The following is a 16,603-nucleotide window of genomic DNA, read 5'->3' as shown; positions in this document are numbered from 1 at the left end:
AAAAACTGCTAGTGCAGTTTGATAGAAGAGGCCCCAAGTCATTGAGATTTGTGTGTGTGATAGAGGAAATATAAATTCCACTTGATAAAAGCATTTTATCTGCAAAGGACTGCATAGCTCACATCGATAACTCAGCTTTTTTTATATGAAAAGTGGGAAGACTTGAAGTTCCATCTCAGGTCTTTTGGTACAGCTCTCATTCCACAGTGATAGTCCTCCTCTGTCTGACAGCAGTGACTCTGGGCAACGGCCAGGAATGGATTTCCGATGGGTGATCTGTGCCTAGAGATGTCTTTTGCCATGACTTTAAAGAGGGAGCTACATCTGCTTTCTTCTGCACAGGCTTTAACCTGAACTATGGTTAATTGGAGGGGGTTCCCCACCCCCTTTATTTGGTTTTAGAATTTTAATTTGTGAACCTCTTTGACCTCTATTACAAATAAGTTCAGAATAAATAACTGAACTGTACAGGACTCCAGAGTCTCACAGAGTCCACTAGCTCCAGAAACTGATGAAAACAGATAAAAAGCTCTAATAGGAGGGGGAGCTCATATCATGCTGGGAGGAATAAAGATTAGAGCAGGAAGAGAAGGCAGCCAAAAATCAGCTTAGGGGCAAGTGAGATGTGAATGGAGCCTACCCCTGCCCCCAACCCAGAGTTCTATTAATGGACCTCGCTCCTGCCCCGCAACATCGCCCTCTGTTACACACACAGAGTTCTTCCAAAGCATCTCCTCCTATTCTAGTATACTTGCTCTGCCAATGCACCTCCTTTCTGCTCTGCTGTTCCAGTTCTGAGAGCCTCACACAGACAAAGAGATCCCTCTGCCAATGCACCTCATTCCTGCCCTGCAGCACCCTCTCTACTGCCTTCAGCTACCTATTCCATTCATTCTCTACATGTATCATTTCATTTGTCATACTTGTGTATCACATTCTTACAACTTCTATATGTGTGATGGTCACATGAGACTCTGCTGAAAATCTGCTTTACAGTTATCTGTATTATGTTCATGCTGTTATGACTATCAGGGGAACACTTGCATAGGGCTCTGAAGATCTGCTGTTCAACTGTCTGTGCTGTATAACTTGTGCATCTTCTTAGAAAATTTTCAGGAGGAATTCGAATACCGAGGAACATTGGTTATTTTACTGGTTTTTGAGAAGGACCTGAATTTAATTATGAAGGCCTTTTTTCGATTTCCCCATAGACTTTTTATGGGACAAAAATTTAGAATTTTCCCAGATGTTACTAAAATAACACAGGACCACAGAAAGTTGTTTCTAGTTATGAGGGAAGAAGCTGTAAAAATGGGAGCAAATTTCTTGTTATCCTATCCATGTAAATGTCAGATAAAATATGTATTTGTTGGGCCAGAGCAGCTTTGAACCTTTTTGGATGAAAACAAATTAATGCAATAGTATTAGAGCTGTAAAGAAAAGAAGACCAATTTATACCGGATTAAGCTTTACTTGTAAGTGTGCGATGTCTTCTACTGCGAGCCCTGCCACCTGCCTTGCGGGCCCCTGGCTAAGCACCATCTGGTGACCCCTGCTCAGGGCCAGTTGAGCTGCAGGCTGAGCCCCCACAAGATCGCCACCTGCATGGCCCACGAGCTGGAGAACCACAGCATGTACCTTCTGCTACCAGTGCCTGGAGTTGGGCAAACATTCCAGGGGCCATGTTGAAGCTGCACAAGGTGAGTGCATGTAATTAATGCTGGAGGGGTGCGGCAGCAACCAACACAATCCATGCATTGGCACTCCAAACGGGTGGGCCACCTCGAGGGATGGCATGATGGGCAAACTGCAAGCATAGAGAGGCTAAATAAATAGCTTAGCCCGCGTTGAAAGGATAATTGTGCTACCCTGTGTTCATTGGGTTGATTTTGTGGGCACGGTGGGGGCGGAGAGCAATGCTGCACGCTGCAAGCTTCCCTGAGTACTTATCAGCTTGTGGGGGTTGTGTGTTCTCACTGCTTTTCCTTTCTCACAGTGCATTGCCAAAATCCAGGCTTCTTTTCTGCAGAAAGGGGAATTAGCAGAGGAGTTGTGGACGTGCTAGGCAGTTTGGCTACTGAGGGGAAAGGCAATACCTAAAATGTAAACTAGCTTAAACTAATCTGACCTTTCAGAAGGAAGAGGGTAACAGGAGGGGCCTAGTTACTAACAATTGTATCCCGTTTGGTGCCTATGGCAATGGAAAAATACGAGTTCTCATTTTAGATTTTTATTTTACTGGCCTTTTCCTTCCAAATCTTTCAGGTGCACTGTTAATCTCTGTGCAATCAAGTTGGAATTAGGTCTGGATGCATTCTAGCTGGATATAAATCTAAATTACTCAAAATTGATGGGAACTTAGTTTGCTAATTGAACTATCAATAGGATTCGTTTTACTTTAACACAATTTTACAGTGTTCAAACAAAAATAACTTTCCTTTTCTGATTCATTTGTGCTGTGTATTGGGTTTTCTTTCTTCCTATGTTGTCATCCCAGATTGATATCAAATACTTAAGCAGGTAGGGGTGAGTGAGGGACGAATTTAGCAGGTTAACAATTGTACAAGGTGGTTAGGAAATGCACTTTACTCTTCATTTCATAACTTTTAGAAACAAAGAATTTCAGAAGGGACATTTTCAGAATAATGGACAGGTAGAATTTTGTAAATGAGAATAATATGCATTGAAAAACAAGTACTGCTGTGAAGAATATACAATTGATCGGTTTTCATAAATAATTGCAGACTAAAATCATTAGGATAATTTTGTGAGTCTGTTTCCTCATGTATGCTTTTCAGCTTTGCTAGTGCCCCCATGACCCTTCATTTGCAACTACAATGTGCTGCTGAAACGTTTTCAGCCCAACGAAGAGCAGTGTTCTCCCTAGCGCCTTTTAGCCGGGCGCTTCCCCCTCAGCGTCCTCCAGATTCCCCCTTAGTTTCACTGTCTTACCTTTAAAGCTAATTAAGGCAGCCTGCAGAGTTAACCTAGCAGGCTGCCGTTGGTCTCCACAGCACATTCCCTTTGCCGCGGTCCTGCCCCTGGGTTTTGGCCAGGTACCGTGACCTGGATTGGCCACCATGAGAATGGGCTACTGGGTTTGATAGACCATTGGTCTGACCCAGTAAGGCTATTCTTATGTTCTTAACGTGCTGCAGAGGCCAATGACAGCCTACTAGGTTCGCTCTGCAGGCTGCCTTAATTAGCTTTAAAGATTGGTCCTCGATAAGTGGCTGTCACAGTGTGGAAGATGACCTCTCTCGCTGGGTGTGGGAAGCAGCTGAGGTAAGGCCCCGCCCATTGCGAGGGCCCCAGCGGAATTGGAATTGCCATAGAGACACTGGATCTGGGAGGGAGAGACAGAAAAAGACCTTGAGGAGGGACGGGAAAGCAGACTTGAACCAAAAGGGAGGGGGAAGACAGGGCAGATGCTGGACTAGAGGGGATAGATAGGGGAAACACCCTGAACCAAGGAGAGAGAGATGCCAGGACCTGGAGAGGGGAAGACAGAGTGAGAGAGACAGAAAGACCTGGATCAAAGGTGGGAGGACTCAATATGTTAGAAGGAAGATAGAGAGAGGGAGAAACCTGAAACAAAGGGGCAGAAGAGAGGGGAGCAGATGTTGGACTTAGGGGAGTATAGAGGGAGGAAAGAGAGAGAGAGACTGCAGAGAGATGGACCAGGGAGGGAGGAAGGAAGAGAGAGAGAGAGAGAGGTAGAGAAAGGAGAAGAAATGCTAGACATGGAGGGGGGGGATGTTGTAAGCAAAAGAAAGACAGAGAGAGATAGGCCTGGACCAAGGGGGAAAGACAGGAGGCAGATGTTGGACTATGGGAGGTGCAGACAGAAGAGACAGAGGGAGAAAGACCCTGAGGAAGAACAGAGAGATGCAAGATCATAATAGAGGAGGGAGAGATAGGGAGACATGTTACCAATAGGAGTGGTGGAGAGAGGAAGAAAAGTTGGACTCATGGAGGGACAGAGAGAGATGCTGGTTGGGGGAAGGGAATGTACAGTCAGAAGGAATTCCTCCCAGAAACTAATTAAATCACCAGACAGCAAAGGTAGGAAAAATTATTTTCTTTTTTTTTTCAAATTCTTTATTCATTTTTCCAACTTACATCAAGAACACAATATTACATCATTTAAACATTGTAAAAATTACTTGTATTTCTTCTAACATCATCTTATTTTCAATTTCGTGATCAAAATGTGTCAGTTTTGAGAATTTATAATCTGCTGTCATTGCATATTTTAAAGGCATCTACCTTGACCTCTTTGAAAAATAAAACAAATATAAATGATAATTAACATTTTCTCTGCATAGTGTGCTTTGTGTTGTTTTTTTTTAATTTTGTAGTTATCATTATGAATTAATAAGATTATATTGTGTGTACATGAAAAATGAATGGAAAAAAATTGCATTACAAGTACTATTATAATGGGGGTGGGGGTCAGGGGTGGATCTTGGGCTGGAGTACGTGGTTGGTATTTGTTAGACTTAGGGGGTACTTGGCTTGAAGAAGTTGAGAAACACTGGTCTAGATGACTATGGAATTCACGCAATAAGGGCCCCTTTTACAAAGCTATAGTAGCAATTCTCCCATGGCAAATGCACGTCCGTTCAATTCTTATGGGCTTCAGTGCATTTGCTGTGGCAGAATTGCTATTGCAGCTTTGTATAAGGAGCCCTAAGGCAAGAACTACTGTCTCTGTTCATTAGATTCAACATGAGTTTGAAGTTGGTTGAGTGGTTTGAAGTTGGTTGACTACCACTCTCAAGTACGGTAGTTTTGAAAGAAATGGAAGGTTTGATACTGGCCGGTAGTTATTTGGAATAAGAGGATCTGCATTACTTTTTTTCAAGGGTGGCTTAAATGCTACTGGAACACTGCCTAAGTGTCAAACCTTAAAGGAAATCATATTGAGCATTGGAAAATAATAATAATTAATTAATTAAAATAGTGCACATTTAATTTTTCCCGCCACCAAATTTCCCCGTCCCACCCCACCCGGCTACTTTTTCGTACCACCCGGCTGGATAAATTTCTGGGGAGAACACTGTAATGCCTGTTCTAAGTGTGTTTCAGCCAAGATCAATTCCTTTGACTAATGATGGTTAAAAAAAGTACATAGCTGGGTATAACGAAAAGAATCACTCTCCGGGAGACCACATTCCTTCTGTAAAGTTTGAAAAGGAAGCACCCTCTCCTCCTCCCAAAGTTGTCCTATGGTGTATAGCCCATGCTTACCCCATCCCAGAAAAGAAGAATCAATAAAAGGTGGCTGAAAGTGTGGCAAATAACCTAAAGAGCTTTGCAAAAAAATATGTTCGATCTGGGAAAAATTGACTGCTAGGCACGATGGACTTCAGGTCTGACCCAGTGGAGGCATTGCTTATGTTCTTATGTTCAATCTCCTGGGCTCTTTTGTAAACAAAGAAGCAACTAGCAGGGAGGAAATACTCTGCAGAATAGTACTTGGTTGCTCTTTAATGAAGGCTCTCAATAAACTATTCAAAGGCAAGGAGGTAATACTCCAAACAAAGATTCGACTTGTCAATGCACTCATTTTCTCAGTGGTCAGTTAAGGATGCAAAAGCTGGACACTAAGGACAGAAAGAAGATTGACTCATTTGAGCTTTGGTGCTGGAGGATTTTAGGCATGCTGTGGACTGCCAGAAGAACAAACAAATCGATTCTGGAAGAGATCAAATCAGCTATGTCACTCAAAGCCCTAATGATGAAGTTATAACTGTCTTATTTTGGTCACACCATCAGAAGAGACAGAGATCACTTTAGAAGGACATCATGTTTGAGAAGATCGAAGGAACCAGTCGAAATGGGTGACCTGCAATCAGATGGTTGGACATGGTGAACGCTGGAGGACCTTTCTGGACTAGTACAAAACTGATTTCTTTTTAGATCCGCAATTCATCAAGTCGCTAGGACTCGAGCACAAGTTAATGGCACCTAACTACAACAATAAATAGGTTAACCATTAATTAAGTAAACTATAATTACATGCATCCTAATTGCTCTAGCAATGTGTACCATATTTGCTCTACTTACACACCTCCTAGATAATTCTAGTTACTCTCATCTTAAGTTATTTTAGAACTGTTATTATATTCATCATATCTTAAAGAGATCTGGAAGATCTCCTATCGTATTCTAATGAGAGGGTGGGAGCCTGCTGTTTTCCTCTAGTAGCTTTCTCCCTCTGTCAGCTCAGTTTCAGTTGAAGTAGTCTGAGAAAAGGATAGTCTTTATCCCTTTCTTTAATTTTTTTGTTTCCTTTTCTAGCTTTAGTTCTTTTGGTAGGGCATTCCACCACGTTGGAGCCATTACAGAGAACATTCTTGCCCTTGTGATGTCTTTAAAGGAGGGTATTTGAAGTAGAGACTCTTGGCTTGAGCATAGGGCATGTGAAGGAGTATGGCTATGTATTCTGGCTGCAAGATATTGCAATTCTGAGAGGTGGATGATGGTTTTGTGTGTCAGTGCCTGAAGGCTAAGAAGAGCAGCGGCAGCTCTCTAGAGGGCGCCCTGTTACTGGTGATCACCGAGCCCTGTTGAAGGCTGGTAACCAGGACCACAGCAGGCTACCCCAGAGGCTCTTCTTGAAGGAGGAAAAGGATACCGGAGACTAGCAGCGGAGGAGTGATCTTGGGAGGGCCAAGGCTCTCAGAACTAGGGGATAACCACCAAGAGGCTGCCACAGGAGCAAGCCCACCAGTCAGGAAGAACAGCACCCACCTACTTGAATAAATTAATGTAAACCGTTCTGAGCTTCCCTGGGAGAATGGTATAGAAAATTGAATATATTTATAAATAAAAATACCCCGAAGAGCTTCCATGGATTGGGTGAGAACTTGGGGACTGGGCAAGGCTGGATTGGAAAGGGAAGAAGCTATGTCTACCTAGGGGAAGATTCTTAAAACGTAAACATGCCTTTAACATGCTTACTAAACCAGTTCCAGCTGGATTAGTATGCATTTTAGCAACGGATTATCAAAACGGCTTACCATGATCTTTTCTGAGTTTCTTAGCAGTCTCTGATTCTGCCATGGAAATGTAAGGAGGTCAGGTATATAAGAATAAAGTTATTATTATTATTATTAATATTAAAATGAACATTCTGAGTGATTCTCTATTATTGCTGAGTGATTCACTAACCTCATTGTGCCATGTTTGCAGCCATAATTTGCCGACAGGTCTGAGCTATCATAGCCTTACTTTCTGATCAGTGCCTGAGTACTGATTGGTTCAGGCACTGACAGGAAAGTAAGGTTTGACAGCTCAGACCTCCCCCCACCCAATGCAAATTTTTTAAAAACTCAACAAAAAATTGAAGATTGGCAGGAGAGATGTCCACTCTCTCCCGCTGTGCTTGTGCTACCTACAGCACCCACCAGTGGCAGTGGGAGAGATGCCCACTCTCTTCCGCTGCATCGCACAATTCCCTGACATTGCTACTAACCCTCCCCTCGCAGCGGGAAGAGATGCCCACTGACATTAGTGTTCCCCCTCCCCGACAGTAGGAGGGAGGTCCACTCTGTCCCGCCAGCACCCAACCCCACTAACTCCCCCCATGCCCATGAGTACCCTCCCCCCTACCTTATTGTCAAAGTCTGTCTGGAGGGATGCCTCTTACAAAATGGCAGGCCTGTCCCTTCCCAGTGCATCCTGGCATTTGGCAGTGAGGAGTCTGTCTTTGATTGGCCCAAGGGCTTAAAGGTCCAGGCACAAAGGGTTTGAATATCTGAATAGTATACAAACGCTGTTAATTTATCTGTACTAGGGTTGGTTTTAAGTGTGGAAGTATTGGAATTGTTACAATCTATTCCTGACATTTTGTTTATTGATTAGGCCTATATACATAGTTCAAATAAATCAGTTTATTAGGGAACCTTGTTCACAGTGGCTTTTTGGGACTTTTCCTTGGGAGGGGGAGGGAGAAGAGGGTGAACCCACCCACTAACACTTCTTTTCTCCAGGTGGAGCCAATGAGCGCTAACCAAATGAGGGACCACCTTCAGGGGACTCCAGCCAGGTTGGGCCCTGGACCTAGAAGAGCCACCCTGAAGGGGGTGAGACCCATTACACAGGCGTGCTGAAAGTGCTCTGATTTTAGTCCCTGCAGGAGGCTTTCAGAGTTGTAGTGGGTTAAATACCTAGCAGAAGCTTTTTGTTTGTTTGTTTTTTAACCTATAGACTGGTGAACCATGTTTTGATGAAATCTGAGCATGTTGTTAAACCAAGGTGTTAGGGGGCTCCATTTTTCAGTAGCTCAGATCTGTGAATATACAAATGAATCGTGATTTTGATGGGCAGAACAGGAACACGGAGAGAAATATAGATCTGAGCCAAAAAGGAGGGGACCGGCAGGGGGTGAAGGAGAAAGCAGAGGAGGCGGGAGGCAAAGCGGATGTGGAGGGAGCTGCTCAAAGGGAGGATGTGCATGGTGTGAGGAGGTGGAGGTGGCAGCGCAACACACAGGAAGCTGCGGCCACCGCCACAAAGCGGCATCTGGCTTCGGTCCTTTCGGCCACCGAGAGCATCGTACGGTGAGTGCAGCCTCTGGGCTGGAGGGGGGAAGGGAGGGACGGCCATTCACGTCGAGAGCAAAAAGCCCGATTTGCAGCGGTACAACAATGGCCGAAATAGAATTCAAGATTTTGAACAGGGTGGGGGAGGCTGATCAAGGCTTCAGCAGTGCAGGGCCGAAAAAAAGGAGGGGGACCTGCCTCCCCCCCCCCCATTTCTACCACACATAAAACAACTTAAAATCATCAAACACAGATGAAGGGATCACAAATAGTAGAAGAAATGGGATCCCTGGAAAATTAAACTCAGCCAGGATTAGGACCCAGCAGCTATGCACTTCCTTTTTGTACTGAACAGGTCCAGGTCCCCCTTCCTTGCTGCCCTGACACTTGAACACTACCTCCTGGCTGCCAGACTGGATGAAAGGGCTTTGGCATCCCAAAATTGGGAGCAGGAAAGAAAGTTTGGACTCGGGGCCACTGCCCACCCTCAACTGTCTGGTAAACCACTGAACACAATACAAAAATCGAACATATTCCACTTTCTTCTACCTTTGTTGTCTGGACATGTTATTTTTCCATCACGTTGATCTCATTTTGTCTTCTGATAATTCCCTACCCATGCTGTCCATGTCTTTTTTTCCTCTCTCCTGTCTTTTTCATTCCCCCTCTACACCTGTCTGAAATACTGATCTTTCCTTTTTAGCTCTTCCTGCTTTTTTTCTTTTCTGCATCTCCATCCACTCAAATTTCACCCTTTTCCTTTTTCATCTACCTACCAATTTTGCATCTCTCTTTCTCACGCTTTAGCTTTCCCATCTCACATATTCCCCATCCTCCTATTCCCTTCTATCTTTCATCTACTCATTACCACATTTCTGCCTCTGTATTTACTATCCTCCTCTCATTCTTCTCCTTGCCACACAACCATCTCTCCCACTTGATTCCAGAATTTCCAGTATATCCCCTCTTTCAATTCTTGTAACCCAGCATCTCCTATCTCTATCACCCTCATGGCCTAACATCTCCTTATCCTTTATTCTTCCACTACTTTGTCTTTCCCTAATGCCGACCTTGCATCAGTGATGTCTGAAACTATATTAAAATCAAAATTTTAGCTTCTTGCATCATAGTGCAAACCGAAGAAAATATTTCTTCACACATGAAATTAAACTCTGGAATTCGTTGCCAGAGAATGTGGTGAAATCAGTTAGCTTAGAGGGGTTTAAAAAAGGTTTGAATAATTTCCTAAAAGAGAAGTCCATAGGCCATTATTGAGATGGCTTGGGGAAATCATAGTTTTGTTTTTTTCATAGTTTATTTAAAATTTGATTACTCACTTATCCACTGCTTATTGCTAGGATGAGCGGCATAAAATCTGTTTTACTACTTGGGATCTGGGTTGGCCACTGTTGGAAATAGCATACTGGGCTTGATGGACCTTTGGTCTGTGCTAAGTATGGCAATTGTTTAATTGCCGTCTAAATATTAAATAAGGTTGAGGCTTTTTCTCCACTTGAAGTAAATGTTTTTTTCAGTGGGTACTTCCACCACTTGGCTAATAACATTTTTAATTTTTTGATTTAAACTACTCTATCGTATCGCCCCTCTTGCCTTTCTTCTAAACGGAGATGTTTAAGTCGCTTTATGACTTATCATTTTAGTAGCCTTCCTCTGGACCAACTCCATCTTGTGTGGTCTCCAGAACTTTACACAATATTCTAAATGAGGTCTCACCAGAATCTTATACAGGGGCATCGTTACCTCTTTTCTCCTGCGGGCCATTCCTTTCCCTATGCGTGCTGTAAGCTTTTGCCATCACCTTTTCTACCTGTTTGGCCACCTTACGATAATCACATACAATCACACCAAAGTCCCACTGCTCTTTCATGCACAAACATACTTCACTCTCTCATCTAAGGGCTCCTTTTATCAAGCACTCAATACCGCGCACTCAACCGCCTGCCGCACTAGTTGCTTACGCCTCCATTGACGAGGCATTAGTTTTTTGGTGAGCCACAGGGGTTAGCACGTGATGAAAGGTCCAACGCGCTAATCCCCGTAGCGCATTTTGATAAAAGGAGCCCTAAGTCTCTTAAACAAGAGATAACGTCAGTCCATCTGGATATTGCTATAAGTCTCATTCAGTGGACAGAACTCTACATGGGTAGCAAATCCTTGTGTAAAATGTAGGGTTCCAAATGTCCGGATTTACCTGGACATGTCCTCTTTTTAGAGGATTGTCCAGGTGTCTGGATAGGTTTTCAAAATCCAGCAGTTTGAGTTTTGAAAAGGGTTGAGCTCAAGACCGTGTCTGAAGGGCCTTTGTGGTATTTAGTATTTCTTTTGAATTCCTATGAATAATGTATTTAGTTTATAGTTTATTATTTATATTCCACCTTCATACTAGGCGGATCACAACATTACATATATAATGGAATACAAAAACAAACTGCATACAAGGGTGTTTCAAAAAGTACCAGCAGGGAAGATACAGGAAGTGTTGACACTGCCTAATAGATGGCATGGCGTGCTTAATTGGTAGGGCACCATATACAAAATGGCAGCACCTTTAGCTGTTTACACAGTAGAGGAGCAGTGAGATTTTTCTGGTCAGAGGGTGTGAAACCTTGTGACATTCATAGAAGAATGCTGCAACAATATGGAGGTGCCTGCATTGGCGAGTGAAGTAGATACGTTTAAAAATGGGCGAACATCAATCCCTGATGAGGAACACTCCGGTCATCCCATGGCCCTTGCTAATGAGAAGGTGGGTCATGCTGATGCCATTATTCGTGAAAACAGGTGCATTTTTTTTTTAAGTTCTGGACAGTGAATTAGATGTCAGTATCGGATCCGCACATACCATTGTCACACAGGTTCTCAAGTATTGCAAGTTGTGCCTAGGATGCTGATTGATGAGCACAAGATGATTTGTGTGAAGACTTCCACAGCCTTTTTGGCACGGTATACAGGGGATGAAACCTGAGTGCTTCACCTTGAGCCTGAAAACAAGAGGCAGTCTTCACAATGGTGTTGCACATCATCTCCAGTCAAGAAGTTCAAGTCTCAACCCTCCGCTGGAAAGGTCCTGTTCACTCTCTTCTGGGATATGAATGGACCGATTTTGGAGCACTGTCAGGAAAAGGGTGAAACTGTGAATAGTGTCTGATACAGTGCAATGTTGGAGGAAGAGCTGAAGTCAAAAATATGGAACCATCGCAGAGGACTTTTGTCCAAAGGCATTATTTTCCTTCATAATAACGCATGCCCTCACATGGCCACTGTAACTCTTTGACACCATTTGGAGATTGAGATTTCAGATCCTCCATGCAGCCCTAATCTTGCTCCCTCTGATTATCATGTGTTTGGAGCCTTGAAGGACACTTTGAGAGGACAAAGATTTGGAAGTGGTTCATTCCTGGCTGAAGGCACAACCAAAAATGTGGTTTTTTTTTCCAATGGAATAAGAAGTTGGTGCAACGGTGTGAGAGGTGTGTTGAAAAGGAGAGTGATTAAGTAGAAAAATGACATATAATTTGTATCTGTAATTAAATTATATATCACAAGATATTAAATTTGCTGTTACTTTTTTGAAACACCCTTGTATAAAAAAAAATAAATAAAAGGGAAAGATTTTATCAATGATGGGGACATGTCATGAAAGGGCATCTAATCTTTGTAGAGTGGCTCACCATAATGAGTCAAATTTCTAACCTCGGTTTATATTCGAGTCAACCTTCTTTGAGGAGGGGGGGAGTTTACCTCGGTTTATATTCGAGTCAACCTTCTTTGAGGGGGGGGGAGTTTACCTCGGTTTATTTTCAAGTACCATATATGGTAGATGGGTCTCATGGTCTTTATTCACTCATGTGCTATGTTTATGAGTCTCCCAAACTTTTTCTCTCATTAGTACAATGTCTCGTAAGTCTCTGCGGTAACTGCCTGGGCAGGAAGGATGTGTGGTGGCATCTCTAACGTTGCAGCTACAATGTATAGAGGAAGGAGAAGGGGAAACTACTAAACATCCGTCTACAGGCACGGTGTGTTTGTGATCAAAGACCTTCTTATAGCAGGAGATCAGAAAAGTCCACCACTCCACCAACGGCAAATAGAACGTGTTACATACTAGAGAATGACACGGTGAAAAAATTGGTCCCCGTCACCGCCCTGTCCCCGTCTCACCATACTCTGCACCGCCCCGTCACCGCCATTCCCTTCACCGCCCCGTCACCGCCACTGCCACCCCATTCACCGCCCCGTCACCGCCACTGCAACCCCATTCGCCCCGTCACCGTCACCGCTGCATACATAAAAGCCTCAAACGGGTACGATTTTATATACTTTTCTTTATTTACGTATAAAGGAAACATTCTTTAAAACTTTAAAACTTAGTTAAATATTAGTTAATAACTATACAAAAACAAAACACGCAGAGAAAAAATTAATTAATATAAATTCTCAAAACTGACACATTTTGATCACTAAATTTAAAATAGTTATTTTTCATACAGTTTTTCAATCACTAATCTTCCACCACCCCTGGGGCTAGCAATGCAAAAACAAACACGACATGTACTTTAAATGCTTACAATGTTAGCCTACATGGTAAGTAGACGCGGCCGCTGTACCTAATCGTGGCAAAGATCTCCCTGCCGTGATTAGCATAGTGACCGCGGCTACGGCTGCAAGTCTCCCCTCCCCCCAGCGATCACGGCAGGAGGGCACCCAACCCCTCCTGTAGACCCCCCCCAACGGCCCTCCCGACAATCGCAGCAGAAGGGTACCCAACCCCTCCTGCCGGTCCTCCCAATGGCCTCCCCTAAGATCGCCGGCAGGAGGGTACCCAACCCCTCCTGCTGGACCCCCCCCCCCAACGAACCCTCCCACCCCGGAACCCCCTTAGTCTTACTTTCCAAGTTGGACCGGACAGCTCCTCGCTCGTCTGGCCAGCAGGCTTGCCTCCGTCCAAATGAGGCGGGCCCGCCCCTACCCTGCCCAACCCACAGGATCCTAAGGCCTGATTGGTCTAGGCACCTAAAGCCACTCCCGCTATAGGAGGGGCCTTAGGTGCTTGGGCCAATCAGGCCCTAGGATCCTGTGGGTTAGGCAGGGGAGGGGAGGGGTGGGCCCGCCTCATTTGGACGGAGGCAGGCCTGCTGGCCAGACGAGCGAGGAGCTGTCCGGTCCAACTTGGAAAGTAAGACTAAGGGTGGTGTTTCGGGATGGCGGGGTTTGTTGGGGGAGGGTCCGGCAGGAGGGGTTGGGCACCCTCCTATTGGCGATATAGGGGGCTGTTGGGGGTGCCGGCAGGAGGGGCTGGTTCTGTCGGCATGAAGGGCTGAGCACCTTCCTGCCGGCGATCGTTGGGGGGGGGGGGGGGGGCGGGTTCTATTGGCAGGAAGGGTTGATCTGACAAATGAGGAGCACGGTGAAACACAGGTAAATTGCGGTTCCTAGAAGGGGGTACATTGGCCTGCGGGGACAAATCTTTTCACCGTTTTTGCGGGCGGTGAAAACTTTTGTCCCCGTGTCTGCGGCGATTTGGCTTTGGAGTCTCCATAACCCGCAGCCAAACCGCAGCCACGCCGCAGCTCCCTGCGGGGATCGCTCCCCGTGTCATTCTCTATTACATACTGTTAAAAAGACACTTTAGACTTCGATCTTCATGCTTAGCGTGCTCTGTTTATACAATTTTAGTGAAGTCTTACAGGGTTTTTTTTTTGGTTTATTTTGTTTTTATACTGTGTTTATAATAGAGAAATTAAAGGCATGGAGGGGCATAATAAAAAATGTGTCTTAAGTCTGAGGTTAAAAACTGCTAAACATGAGCAAGGTATAAGTTTTGGTCCTTAGGAACTCTACCTTTTTTGCCCATTTTCAAAAATAAAAACATCCACGCAAAAAACATACAAAAGCAAGTTTTGTAGACGAACCCACCAATTACCGTGTTTCCCCGAAAATAAGATCTACTCCGAAAATAAGCCTTAGTCGTAGGCAGCCACACTTGCCCCTGCCGCACAGCCGAAGCCTCGCTGACCCTCCTTCTTTCCCTCCCATCCGTATCCCGCCAACCACGACCATAAATACCTTCCAGCAGAGCAGCGTCGGGCCAGCAGCACTCGCGGCCTTCTCGCTGGGGAATTCCCTCTGCCGTGTCACTGATGATGTCATCAGTAACACAGCACACAGAAGGCCCCAGTGAGAACGTTGCAAAGCAGTCTGTTTAGAGTGCTGTTGGCCTGATGCTGCTCTGTCGGAAGGTATTTATGGTCGCGGTCGGTGGGGTTCGGATGGGAGGGAAGGATGGATGTTCAGCGGGGGTGTGGCGGTTTGGCTGCACGGCGGGTGCTCAAGTATTCTGCACAAGGGATGGGAGGGAGGGAAGGATGGAAGCTGGGCAAGGGTTCTGCACGAGGGATGGGAGGGAAGGATAGAAGCTGGGCAAGGGTTCTGCACGAGGGATGGGAGGGAAGGATAGAAGCTGGGCAAGGGTTCTACTGCACAGGGGGATGGGAAGGATGGAAAAATAGAAAGATGCTGCAGAGGGAAGGCACAAGGGGATGGGTGAGAGGGGAGGAAAGATGTTGCACATGTGGGGGAGAGAAAGGAAAGAGGAAGAATTGGGGTGAAGGGGAGGAACGGAGAGATGATCATGTACATGAAACAAAAATAATCCCTACCTGAAAATAAGACCTAGTGGTTATTTTTGGGCCCCGAATGAATATAAGACACTGTCTTATTTTCGGGGAAACACAGTACCTTGTCTGATTGTGGCAGAAGGAATCCCCATCAGCTGAGCCAGTTTCAGGGGATTCCTGGCAGCTCAGCTGATGGGGAATCCCCCTGCCAGGATCAGCTGAGCCATGGCCTAGAACTCCTTGGGTAGGCGGTATACAAGAACATAATAATAATAATAATGGTGCCCAACACCCCTCCCCCTGACATCCCGACATCCTCCTGATATCCTCATCCCCTCTCACATCCCAACATCCCTCACATCCTGTCATCCCCATGATATCCCATACATCCCCCTATCCCTCCCAACACATTCTGCCCCCCACAGCCCTGTCCCACCCCTCCCACATCCCTGGAAGCTCTACACCCCATACCTTGAAGAGCAAATAGCAGGAGGGAAGCTCACTCCCTCCTGCCTACAGGACCATTTGCTGCTATGACCAGGGCTTCCCCCTCCCACTGCATTTTGAGCTAATCAGAGCCTTTGGCCTCTCCCAACGCATCTTCATTCAAAGCACCTGGTTCAAGTGCTTTCATAGGCAACCAATAGATGTCACTGTTGAGTATGACTGAAATCACAAAATAGTGATTTTGAGCCAATCAGAGCCTTTGGCCCCTCCCAATGCATCTTTGTTCAAAGCACCTGGTTCAAGTGCTTTCATAGGCAACCAGTAGATGTCACTGTTGAGTATGACTGAAATCACCTGCCACTTTCAGGAGCAGTAAATACTTCTCAACCCAGTCCTCAGGACACACCTAGTCAGTCACCTTGCCTCCTAACTTTCCCAACACACTTAGTGTATGTCGGTGGGTTCTCTTCTGCTGCTACCCCCACTACAGGTTGTCATACCCAGGGTTCTGTCTTAGGGCCTCTTCTCTTCTCTCTCTACACACTTTCCCTTGGTGCCCTGATCTCCTCCCATGGCTTCCAATATTACCTATATGCTGATGACTCCCAAATCAACATATCTACACCTGAAATTTCACCTAAAGTTCAAGAAAAAGTCTCTACTTGTTTAGCTGATATTGCTGCCTGGATGTCCTGCCATCATTTGAAACTAAATATGTCCAAGACTGAGCTGCTCCCCTTTCCTCCTCAACCGTCTGCTCCTCCTTCTCCTTTCTTCATCTCAGTAAATAATACTGTCATTGTTCCAGTCTCCTCTGCTCGCAACTTTGGAGTGGTCTTTGATTGTCACCTCTCATTTTCTACGTTTATCCAACAAACTGCTAAGACCTGTCGCTTCTATCGCTTCAGTATCACCAAAATTTGCCCCTTCCTGTCTGAGCACAATACCCGGACCCTTGTCCATGCT

General features: G+C 45.1%; 1 protein-coding gene and 1 long non-coding RNA gene across 2 annotated transcripts in view; one reads left to right on the top strand and one right to left on the bottom strand.

Moving 5' to 3' along the window:
- The window catches only part of LOC117347536, a 72,307-nt gene that overhangs the window by 8,968 nt on the left and 46,736 nt on the right, over nt 1-16,603 (bottom strand). The window lies entirely within an intron of this gene.
- Nucleotides 8,226-16,603, top strand: part of LIMD2 (LIM domain containing 2) — a 50,529-nt gene continuing 42,151 nt past the window's right edge. The window contains exon 1 of the mRNA XM_033918621.1: nt 8,226-8,570. The gene's annotated coding sequence lies outside the window, so the exon portion shown is untranslated. The remainder of the gene's footprint in view (nt 8,571-16,603) is intronic.

The sequence above is a fragment of the Geotrypetes seraphini genome, chromosome 13, assembly GCF_902459505.1.
Source record: "Geotrypetes seraphini chromosome 13, aGeoSer1.1, whole genome shotgun sequence".
Taxonomy (NCBI): domain Eukaryota; kingdom Metazoa; phylum Chordata; class Amphibia; order Gymnophiona; family Dermophiidae; genus Geotrypetes; species Geotrypetes seraphini.
The sequence above is the reverse complement of the archived record's forward strand: the minus strand, read 5'-3'. Positions and strand labels throughout refer to the sequence as shown.